We start from the raw sequence: 12,184 nt of genomic DNA, 5'->3' as shown, positions 1-12,184 counted from the left end.
ACCTCAAAAATCAAATTCCAACACGATAATGGCTGCAAAACCTTACTTTTGTTCATTATTCATTATCATTTATTAACATTCATTATCATTCATTGTCATTTATTATCATTCATTATCATTTAATTTTATTCACTACCATTTATTATTATTTATAATCATAGGCCTACCTCCACAAGAAAATTGCGCCAAAATCAAATTCCAACACGATATTGTCTCGAGAACTGTACTTCTATTGATTATTATCATTTATTATTTATTAAAGATGTCCGATTTTCTAGGCGAGAAAGCCATTATCCTTACATCCATAGCAAAAATCTGTCACAAGTTCAAATTCCAACACCATAGTTGATCACACGTACGAGCTTTCTCCGTGACTTTTCTTTTCTCACTGGTAGCCTATCATAATTGCGTCAAATAATAAACTGCACTCATAGTAACGTAAATCACGTCCTTTGATTTTGCAGGGGGAAGGGATTGAACTCTTTATTTCAAGCAGTACGGTTATTACTTGTTCTCCAACACAGTCAGCACACACATCTTTGATATTGCAGTGCAGTCACCACGACGTCCGTGCTCCAACTGAATTAGTTGAAATCCATGCCACCCTCCGGCCAGTGCGTGGAGACACTGCCGACGCCTGTCACGTGAGGCGGCCGGTCACTCGCACTGGACTGCTGGTACGCTGGGGGCGAGCCCAGCGATCGCTCCCACGTCGTAAACATGTTTTCGCTGGACAGGCTGGAACTTGCCGAGTTTGATGTCACAGCCGTACCTTGTCCACTCACGACGTGTATTCGTCGCCTCCGCACGTTTCCTGCCAAAATTGTTTCCCTCTGATCCGAATTACACAACGGTAGGCCATTCCCTGCAACACTTTTGGCGCCAAAGTGGCTTTCCTGGGCATGTTCAAACCTGTTGATGCCAACCGCTCACCATACACCACGCGTCCTTGTGCGAGCGAGCGAGAACGCAGTGCTACACTTTTGGCGGCAAAGTTGGCTCGACAGTGGACTCCGCTGTGACTATATAACAGTACGTTTGGTCCGCACTAGGATGCTCGCTTGTTGACTCTTTCTCGTGTGCTCGTAATAACTGTACAATCGCTGCGCCGCCGCCCCGCTTACGTCATACACCTTCCATACATGCGACGGACATAGTCTTCTGTAAATACCTAAGTACTTAATTCCATTTCGTTTTTAATCATATTAAGTAACTCAATTTACAATTTCATATATGTATGCAAAGGTGTTCAACTACCTAATTTCAACTACTTTTTGAGGACCAGACAGCCACCTCTCCCAAGGAACCAGTGCCGAGTTTGAATTCTGGCAGTAAAGAACGGTCACTTCTGCTTTCTCTACCAACCTAACAAAATAGTTGGAAAGAAAGGGCACTTGTACTAACCTCAGCTATCCGACCGCCACTTCTTCGTAGGAACCAGCGCCAAGTTTGAAATCTGCCATTAAACAAAGCTCACTGGCGCTTCCGCCACCAACCTAAGAAAATTGTGGCAAACCAAGCTCATCACCGCTAAACTAAGCCACCAGCACTCAACCTCTTTGTACATGTTCCGGCTAAAAGGACTCACTCTGCACTAGGTCCATGGATGGGGAAACAATTTACTTTATTTACAAATGGAGTATATGTACCACACCTACATGTTCCACACCATACAGACCTGCAAAACACTCCTACGTAATTCATTTATAATTCTCTAGATACACGCTTGCTAATTGTAAACAGTTAAAAATAACTCATAGCACAGCCTTCAGACATGCGAACCGTTCGTAAATAATGCAAGACATTTACGTCCAAATAGCCAAACAGCTGCTAATTTTCGGAAATAATTTCTATGCATAGGCTGATGGAAGGAGCAACGAGTGTACTTTGCGACAAATTTTCTTTAAAACTTTTGCTTCTCATAGGTTTCGATAGGTAATGCTGACCTAAGGCATATTTATGAACTCCAGTAGTGCACTACACTTGGCAGCACAACCACCCCCATCAAGATATTCATTCCAATCCAGACCTGTAACTCCTCTACAGATAAATTTGTCCAGTTATTTGTCGATTCACAGTCTGACCAGATTGCCGTTTTTGCGCAAACACAGCTCAGCCTGCGCTGTGCTGCTCGGGGAAGTAAGGAAGGTCTGCACTCTATTTATTTCAAGCCCTTTTATTTAGGAGTGGACTATATTTGGCACAAAACACCCGCTCCTAATTTCACCACACAATTGCAAACAGCTCTTAAATAATGTAGTACACAATATCAGCAGACGAGCTCTGTACTCTTACACTCTCCAAATAAAGCGCAACACAGTCACCGATTTGGTCGCAAAATAGTGCAACAGACGCGCCCGAACACCCACAGCTGCCAAACCGACCAAAAGCCTCTGCTCGGCCTCCCCCCAAACATGCCCTCAACACAGTCGCATTCGCGCTTATCACAGGAGAAATTGATATCGCCTACGCACCTTAGATTACGGTCCAAGGCAGGCCGCGCGCGCGTGCGGTCGGCTGGGGGAGGGCGTTCCAGAGCCTTCACTCAAGTTCAGCTTCTAAACGCTCCTGACATCCGACCAGAAAGGGCACTCTCCTCCGACACATGTCAAAGCTGGATTGTTCTTCTCATGTATACCGCCGGCGTCTCAGGTGTGGACCTGCCTTCACGTCTATTGTCAGAATAGCCCATAATTCGTTGACACACACGACTAAAGCGGCCTGGAAAACATTTACTACTCACATGCAACCGAGATGGTGACGGAAAACCAATCACTCTGATCTGTGCTGCAGGCGCGTGCAATCATTGAGAACACTCTATTTACTTTATCGAACAACTTATTTAACCATACAGTATATCTATCACTCTATCACAAAACACCCACCCAGATGTGCCCTGGGCCGTGTTGCCCAGCCCACAGACACGCACCCAATCATAATTTCAGTACACACTTCAGCAAACTGCTACTAAAGAATACTTCACACACATGTGTAGATACGCTCAGTGCTCAGTCCGTCGAGGACCGCAATCCCTCACAACCCCGACCGCTACCACTGAACTCGGGTGAAAGTCAACTTTATATCAACGTAGCATAATTATCGAAGTGCAGCCTCCATACGCTAGACACGTCATAGCAGCATATGTCTTTACCGCCTATGACCCTGTAGCACATTGCGCATTGCTCCTCGCACGGCCCTTTAACTAAACATAACTACATATCCCTGCTCTCGCCTCGTCGCGTGATTAGCCATCTATAACCTCAATATTATTCTTACTTTACAGCATTTTTTTTCCATCAGGTTGCCCTTCATGGGTTGGGTGCACGCAACGACTGTAGTTATACTGGGTTAGATAGAGCAGCAGTCAGTCGTAGACTTAAGTCGCTTTAATATGACATTTATAGTCACAACGCAGATCAGATATCGACCTGTGTCAGGTCATTATCAATGCTAAAACCAATACAAGAGTATATATTACAATGTGATTTACAAAAGTTATAAGTCCATCACATCGTTGTCTTTTAATGTTAACATTACATATTAGTGCGGAATTGTAGCAGTTGTTCGTGCTCAACTGAATGCTTACCCAGTTCAACCATTACTGTCATAAAATTATATGTTGGTTTCACAGTACACATCGGTTTTGCATATGGTGCCCTGTATGAGCTGCGCCTGAAGTTTACAGTTTTGACATTTTTGTGATATTTATGTCGTATAGTAACTAAGTAGTAACATGAAATTATTATGAGTAAAACTATGTAAAAATGCAATTCTTACTTTTTCTCATGTCTGTAATGTGCTAGACGTCCGTAACAGTGACAGTTTACGCCTCATGGGCTAAAATTAATTATAAAACTGATATGGCCATGTAAAGCACGTTGTAGGAAGTATTGCATATTTTGTCGTGTTCGGACCTGTCTTAACTTAATTAGTTGATTGATACTTGACAAAAGATACAACGTGAACTTTATTTACAAAATGCACTTTGTTGGCGCTAGTAGCGCTTGTAAGCGTCATTTAAATATGTCGCACTTAGTGGCAGAGAAATAAGAATAATGTGATAAAGCGTGATCGTTTGAACACTTATTTTAAAAACTGACAGTGTTACTTATTAATTGTTGCTAATAGTTACCCTCATGAGTTTGTGTGTTATTCTGATGTAATAAGTTATGTGAATATAGTGTTATGAAAGTGGTACTCGTTTAGATCATATGCAAGTGGCTGCTACGTAATGGCGTGAGGTTGTGACTGATGTCTGAGGCCCCCTGGGTCGAAATTTTCACTGCTTTCAAGTAGGCAGTTTTCATTATGACCTGATCATTGATCAGGTTACACCTAGCATTTCTTTGGTGGGAAAAGATCTCCAACTCCTCAAGAACATCAAGGAGTCCACCCTTCTCGCCTCTATGTAGCAACATTACATTTGACGTAAACATTGGCCATCTATGTTTAGTTGACAATAAATGTGCAGCCTGACTTGATTTCTCTGCTGCATCTTTTCTTTCTAGAGCAACATGTTCCTTAAACCTAGTTTCCGGTCTCCTCCCTGTCTGACCTACATAACATGCTCCACAATCAGGACAATCAATTTTATAAACCCCAGATGAATCAAGTACATTTTTTACATCTACAGTATGTTATAAGATACATCGTAAATTTTTTGTTGTTCCAAAGGCTACTTTCACTTTGCATTTTCTGAAAATCGATGTAATTCTCATGCTCATTTTCCCATAATAAGGATAGGTGACAAATTTTGTACTTTCTTTTGGTATCAAGGTATTTATCTCATTACCATATTTTTTCTCTACATTCCTATATATCATATCGACAAATGTGTTAGGATAATTATTCACTATAGCGATATATCTTATAGTTGCCATTTCATTGTCTTTTTCTTCTTTTGATAACTGAATGGCAAATACACGATTAATGGCGAAATTAAAAAACGCCTTTTTATGTTGAATGGGATGGTTTGATCATATTCTACAACACCACCTGTGCATGTTTTTTTGCGAAAGATACCAAATGTGTGCCTACCATTCTTTCTCTGGATTGATAAATCTAGAAAATTTGTGGAACCATTTATCTCAATTTCACCAGTAAACTTTACTGATTCATGCCAACTATTGAAATTGGATAGTACATTGTCAATTACTTCTTCATTCCCTTTTACTAACAACAGTGTGTCATCTACATATCTATAATAATATACAATTTTTTCTGCCCATAATGGGTTTTCTGTAAAGAATTGGTTCTCAAGATGGTTTATAAATATGTCCGCTAGTATATCAGATATTGAGCTCCCCATAATAACACCGCTTTTTTCAGAAAAAAATGTACCATTAAATTTAAAATAGTTAAATTCCAAAATTAGCTTCAATAACACAATGAAATCTCTATTTCCCTTTTTGAAAGCCTATTTTGCTCTAGTAAATTGCAATAGATTACCTGTATAGTTTCGTCAGTAGGTATGTTTGTGTATAAGTTTACAATGTCTAGAGAGACCAATTTCATTTCATCCGTTATTGGTGTATTTCTAATTTTCTTCACTAACTCAGTACTGTTTTATATAGAGAGTTGACTGTGGATTTTGTAGTTGGTTTTAAGAAACCGCAGACACATTTTCGCGACCTTATAAAATGGACGGTCCCTGCTGTCTACCACTGGACGTATTGGGTAACTGGGTTTGTGTACTTTTATTTGTGCCCTAAGTGTGTGTATCAGTGGGTTCATAACCTTTAGGATTTGTACTTCTCTTGGTGGTATTATCTCTCTACATGTTTTTAATTTCTCAAGTAGCTTTCTATGTGCTTCTAACGTTACATCCCTATTAATTTTTTCTATGTTATTGTCCTCAAAGAATTTAATAACTTTTGCGATATATTCCTCTATGGTTATGATAACCGTAGTACCTCCTTTGTCCACGTTTGTCACTATGGCCCTACCCTCTTTGAGTTTATTATTAATACTTCCAAAGATTGTATTTTCACTAATTGAATTAGGAGAAGGTTTGTGTGTTTCATTCTCAATAATGTTATTATGCTAGACAAATCCTATTCTGTTCCCATTTTGGTAACTTTAAGGAATTTACGGCGTATTTTGTCTGAATTATTGTGTCTTTGATAGCCCTACGATCTATTCTCCTGTTTACGTTGTATGTCATGCCCTTATTAAGCAATCCCATTTCTTTTTGATCAAATATTATGTTAGTCAAATTCATTACTCTTGGAAGAAAATTAAATCCTGAATCACATTCATTATTGTTAGTCACTGTAACCATATTTTTTAATCTCTTAATATTGTTTGTATGTCTTTGTACTATTTGTTGTATAACTTTGTCTACTGTATTCCTGACACTGCACAGCACTGTGTCAAACATCAAAGGTGAAAGCATACCAGCAAGATCAAAATGTAACCCATTTATGGTATTACTAATCACTTGTTTTTTTCACAAACAAAGCCCTAATTTCATTTCCAATAACTATCACTTCACATTTACACCTACTTCGTACCATTCTTCTATTTGTGTTCTTGCGGTTGAACTGTGGTTTTATAATTAATTTTAGCTGACGAGACATAAACTGTCACTGTTACAGGGTATAGTAATTATAAACATCCAGCATATTGCAGACATGAGAAAAAGTAAGAATTGTAATTATGCATAGTGTGACTCATAATTATTTCATGTTACTACTTAGTTACTATACAACATAAATATTACAAAAATGTCCCTTTAAAGTTCGATCACCCGTTCTCTAAGCGAATGAGAAGCTGCCTCTGGCCCTTGTCCAAACAGTGTTTTCTGACGCGCTTTTGCACATTGCCGAGCATTTCGTCTTTCTGCCGCGACTTCGATCTCAGGGTCTGATTCTAAACAGACATTAACACGGACTGATACATGGTCACCCACAGGAAACTATACCTTGTACCTTATAAATCATATTCTTGCAGTCGATAGCACAACATTGAATGATTTTAAATAAAGGACAGCCACAACACAAGGAAACTAGAAGAGCCTGGGTGGATTGTAGCGACTTCCATCGAAAGTGAGTGACCACCTCTACATTTAAACTCATATGTCGCAGTGACCGAATAGTTTGTAACTCTGCTTTCCATTTCTAGTGATTGTTCATTTTTGCACAGAAGTACGTGATCACCGTTTTCGGTGTTAGCAACACCGGAAGTTGCGGTCCATGAAAAAAAATTTGTCCCATAACTCAAGCAAGCATTGTCAGTCAATCATTATGTCGTACCCAATGCACAGATGCGAGCATAACACACCACCGATCTACTGTAATATTATCCATCACAGCTGATATCGCGAAAAATTTTACACCAAGTCCAACACTGGCCAATCATGTGACAGCTTGTTTTCTTAATTTCAGTATCATAGCTTAACCATACATCCTCTACTATGCAAGTATCATTGCGAACATTCATAGATGCCTATTCAGCAACTCCATTCACACTTAATTCTCGAACACAAAAAGACGATCAAATTATACCAGACAACGCTATACATATTTCTAAGACCTCGCGGATAATACTCGATCAATCTCTCTGCGTATGGCGGTCACAGAGCTATCTAGGCTTCTTCTGTTAAAAGACAATCCTCACCTCGGCATTGACCACCCTACCCCGCAACATCACTACCCAATTATTCCTCAACCGAGCAGACGAATACAGCTACACTCCACCTCTCTTGACTGAATAGAGCTTTCCTAGTCCTAACCCCTCCAAGTGCACAACATTTCTCGAAATGTAACTAAGTCTTGGAGCTTAGCACACCATAACGATCTATAGCAAAAGATCTGAAAGTGCCTTAATTTAATAGCATACAAAGAACAAGATCTAAGCGATATTTATACACAATGTAGTTCGACACATTTTTAAGTAAATCATCCAATCTATCATGTGTAAAGTATTGTTCCAGAGACCAGGATCGGTACATCGAAGGTTCCGGTAGGAGAGAGAGAGAGAGAGAGAGAGAGAGAGACAGAGAGAGGGAGAGAGAGAGAGAACATAAACACACATACACTCCTAAGACTAGAACGTTCAGCACTTAAAGATTGGTGATAACCTTAGATCGTTTACTTTTCCATCCACCCTTCTCCCCAGTCCCCCTACGCTGAGCTACCTCTACCCCAATCATAAAACTTTCCTTTCCTATGATACGAGCCTAATGTAGCCCTGCGGACACATCTAGTGCCCAATGATCACACCATATCACGAGTCAGAAATAATACTGGTTCAAATGGTTCTGAGCACTATGGAACTTAACATCTATGGTCATCAGTCCCCTATAACTTAGAACTACTTAAACCTAACTAACCTAAGGACATCACACAACACCCAGTCATCACGAGGCAGAGAAAATTCCTGTCCCCGCCTGGAATCGAACCCGGGAACCCGGGCGTGGGAAGCGAGAACGCTACCGTACGACCACGAGCTGCAGACTGAGAAATAATACTATTACTCCATCAAGTCTATAAAAAAATGATTGTTCTTAGCAGCCGGTACATCCTACAAGCAAACAGATACGCATAACAGCAGCGTCCAACATATGAAAATTACAAGTCACCACGTCACAAACTATGTAATCACCCGTCTGTCAGGTAAGTGTGTACACAATGATTACAGCCCCTCACAAATAACCACAGCTAACTTAGTTATGAAGCTGAAGTCTCGATTTTACAGCAAGCATGCGACAGGAATGTGTCAATTTTCATCACACGTGAGATGGAAGTCCTCTGATGACCGACGGGTTCACCGTAACGATCGCAAGTAGACAGTGCTTTAAACCACATACCGAACACGTAGCCGAATACGACTAGAACGCTGGCTATACCACGTGACTAAAGCATCCAAATAGAATACCAGAAAAAAATCTACCTTCACTAACTTGTCCTTCTCTACAACAAATGAGTCAACGTTTGAATCGTACCTAGTTGCCGCTCTGTCTCAGTCGATCATCCCGTACACCCTCTGTTATCATTTAACACAGATGTGAGTAAGTTTAGATGTGAATGATTCTCTGTCCTCCTGAAAAGCATCAAATACAGTACTCAACTTGCGTGTATCACTGCTACCTCAGTAGACATACACTATAATACGAAATCAACGAGAAAAAATTGGCTGCCTTCCTTATTCCGCTCGCTTCGATGTCATCGTTTTCCTGCATACCAGTGAAAAAAGATAAGTCACGGAGAAAGCTTGTACGTGTGATCAGTTATGGTGTTGGGATTTGAACTTGTGATAGATTTTTGTTGTGGGTGTAAGGAAAATGGCTTTCTCGCCGATATCTTTGATAAATAATAAATGATAATATTAAATAGAAGTACAGTTTTCGTGACAATATCGTGTTGGATTTCGAATTTGGCGCAATTTTCTAGTGTAGGTAGGCCTATGATAATAAATAATAATTAATGATTATGAATAATAATAAATGATAATGAATGATAATAAATGACAATGAATGATAATGAATGTTAATAAATGATAATGAATAATAAACAAAAGTAAAGTTTTGCTGCCATTATGATGTTGGAATTTGAATTTGGAGGTAATTTTCTAGTGGAGGCAGGTCAATAATAACAAATAATAATAAATGATCATAAATAATAATACATGATAATGAATGTTAATAAATGATAATCAATAACAATGAATAATAATAATAAAGATAAGTACAGTTTTTGGATGCATTATCATGTTGGAAATCAAACTTCCCGCCATTTTTTCTTCTGGAGGCTTACGTTAGTAGACTTAGCACAATTGGTCTACTTTCCCGCCAAAATTCAAAATTCCCGCCATTTTTTCTGGAGGTTAGGTTAGTGGACATAACACAATTGACCGATTTTCCCGCCAAAATCAGCCATCTTGGATGAAGTCATGCACTGTTACCAAGTCTATATGCCGCCATCTTGGATGACCGCATCGCCGTCATCTTGAATAAATTTGGCAACAATGGAAAGTAGCCTGGCACTCCCCTTGTCCCCCTACTAAAGAGTTGTGCAATTTGGGGAGCAAAATAACTGATGATGGTCGAAGTAGACGGCATAAAATGTTGACCGGCAATGGCAAGGAAAGCGTTTATGATGAAGAGAAATTTGCTAACATCGAGTATAAATTTAAGTATCAGAAAGTAGTTTTGTATGGAGTGTAGCCATGTATGGAAGTGAAACATGGACGATAAATAGTTTCGACAAAAAGAGAATAGAAGCTTTCGAAATTTGGTGCTACAGAAGAATACTGAAGATTAGATGGGTAGATCACATAACTAATGAGGAGGTATTGAATAGAATTGGGGATAAGAGGAGTTTGTGGCACAACTTGACAAGGAGAAGGCACCGGTTGGTAGGACATGTTCTGAGGCATCAAGGGATCACAAATTTATCATTGGAGGACAGCGTGGAGGGTAAAAATCGTAGAGGGAGACCAAGAGATGAATACACTAAGCAGATTCAGAAGGATGTAGGTTTTAGTAAGTTCTGGGATATGAAGAAGCTTGCACAGGATAGAGTAGCATGGAGAGCTGCATCAAACAAGTCTCAGGACTGAAGACCACAACAACAACAACATGAAGAGTCACTCCACTATTGCACCACGAAGTCATTGTGTTAGCTGGACAGCTGCTAGTTCTTTGGTACTCACGACTGATTCCTTTCGCTGATTTTGCGACTTTGTACAACCAACCTTTGCAATTCTCGACAGTCTCTGTCCGTCAGTACGGTCTTCCTGGTCTCTATTATTTCCCATTTTCGCTTGGAAATAATTTCACCAACAACGGACAGCCTTAGAGGGGCTGGAATGGTCCTGACCGATTTCTAACTCATGTGACAGCCAGAGGCTCGTCAACGTTCGAGGATACTGAAATCTACCCACCTAGCCATTCTGCTGTTCCTGCTCCTTTACTGGCAACACAATTCTGGCTCCCTCCATTTCTACTGACAGATGCGCCTCCTGTGAGACACAGTGATCAATCCTGCATTGCAGTGTAGAACACTAACAAAATATTAAACTGAAAATCACTTAACTGTTGGTCGATAAAAGCGAATCAGAATGAGGGGCTTTATCTCCTAAATTTAGGGCTGTACATTTTTTTTTTGTGTATTAGATTAACCTCTGTGCTAAGTTTCACTATTGTATCCATTTTATATTTTTAGTTAAATTATTTAACCTGATCTGATTAGCGTCTCCAGGCCCTGTCTTACATCGGTCCAGGCTATCACACACACAGTCTCATTTTTAAATCATAGTTACAAAAGAAATAAGTATCAGAATACGAAAATAGTATTAAAATGATTTGAGAGTCTGAAAAGGGAGTGTTAGTATATTATAGTAACCATGAAATAAAATTTATACTGGCAGTTCTGGTACTACCGAAGCTAATACTAAGAGTGAAAATAAAACTAATAAGAATGATGACCAAAATAATAGCAGCAATGACAATAATGATAGTGGCAGTTATAAGAAGAATTTATAGGTCTAGAAAATAGGTGTTCGCGAGAAAGGAAATTTAATGAGACTGAAATGGGTTAAAAATACCAGGAAATGGGGAAGATCAGGCTCGAATAAGGGCTGTACAGTTAATGAGGGCGTAGAGAGACAACGATAATATTTATTGTTGATTTAGTATATATGTCATAAACTATCTTCTGAAACTATAGATATCGTTCAGTTCTGTAATATAATGCAGAAAGTTATTCCACAGTTGTGTTCCTGCTACTGAGAAGGATTTCGAGAAAGTTGCAGAACGATGGTGTGGGACACCTTCAAAACTGATGGCACACCATTTACGTACAATGATACGAGTTTAGGACATAGTACCGAACCCTGGAGGACGCCTAATACTACTTGCCTCCATTATGACTTTTCTGGGGCCGTTGTACTGCACTTGGTGAGATTTTGGCTGTCAAATTTGACGAGTAAAATGTCATAGTCGATATAATTGTGTCTTGTCCATCAATGCCTAGCTTTAAGTCTTCTCTTTCCTTCCATAAGGCAGATGCTCTGCGTTGTTTACGGAGTCCTGATTGGTTTTCGTATATCATAGCGTCAGACTGCGAGACTGAGACTCCCGTAACGACAGGTCTTTTGAAGCATTGTATGAATGCGTATTGAAGACGATACACGAAAAGGTGCCAAAGAGCAGAGTGATATCCCTTAACAAGAAAAATACTCG

Source organism: Schistocerca americana, chromosome 3 (genome assembly GCF_021461395.2).
Source record: "Schistocerca americana isolate TAMUIC-IGC-003095 chromosome 3, iqSchAmer2.1, whole genome shotgun sequence".
NCBI classification, from domain to species: Eukaryota; Metazoa; Arthropoda; class Insecta; order Orthoptera; family Acrididae; genus Schistocerca; species Schistocerca americana.
This window is presented reverse-complemented; position numbering follows the sequence as displayed.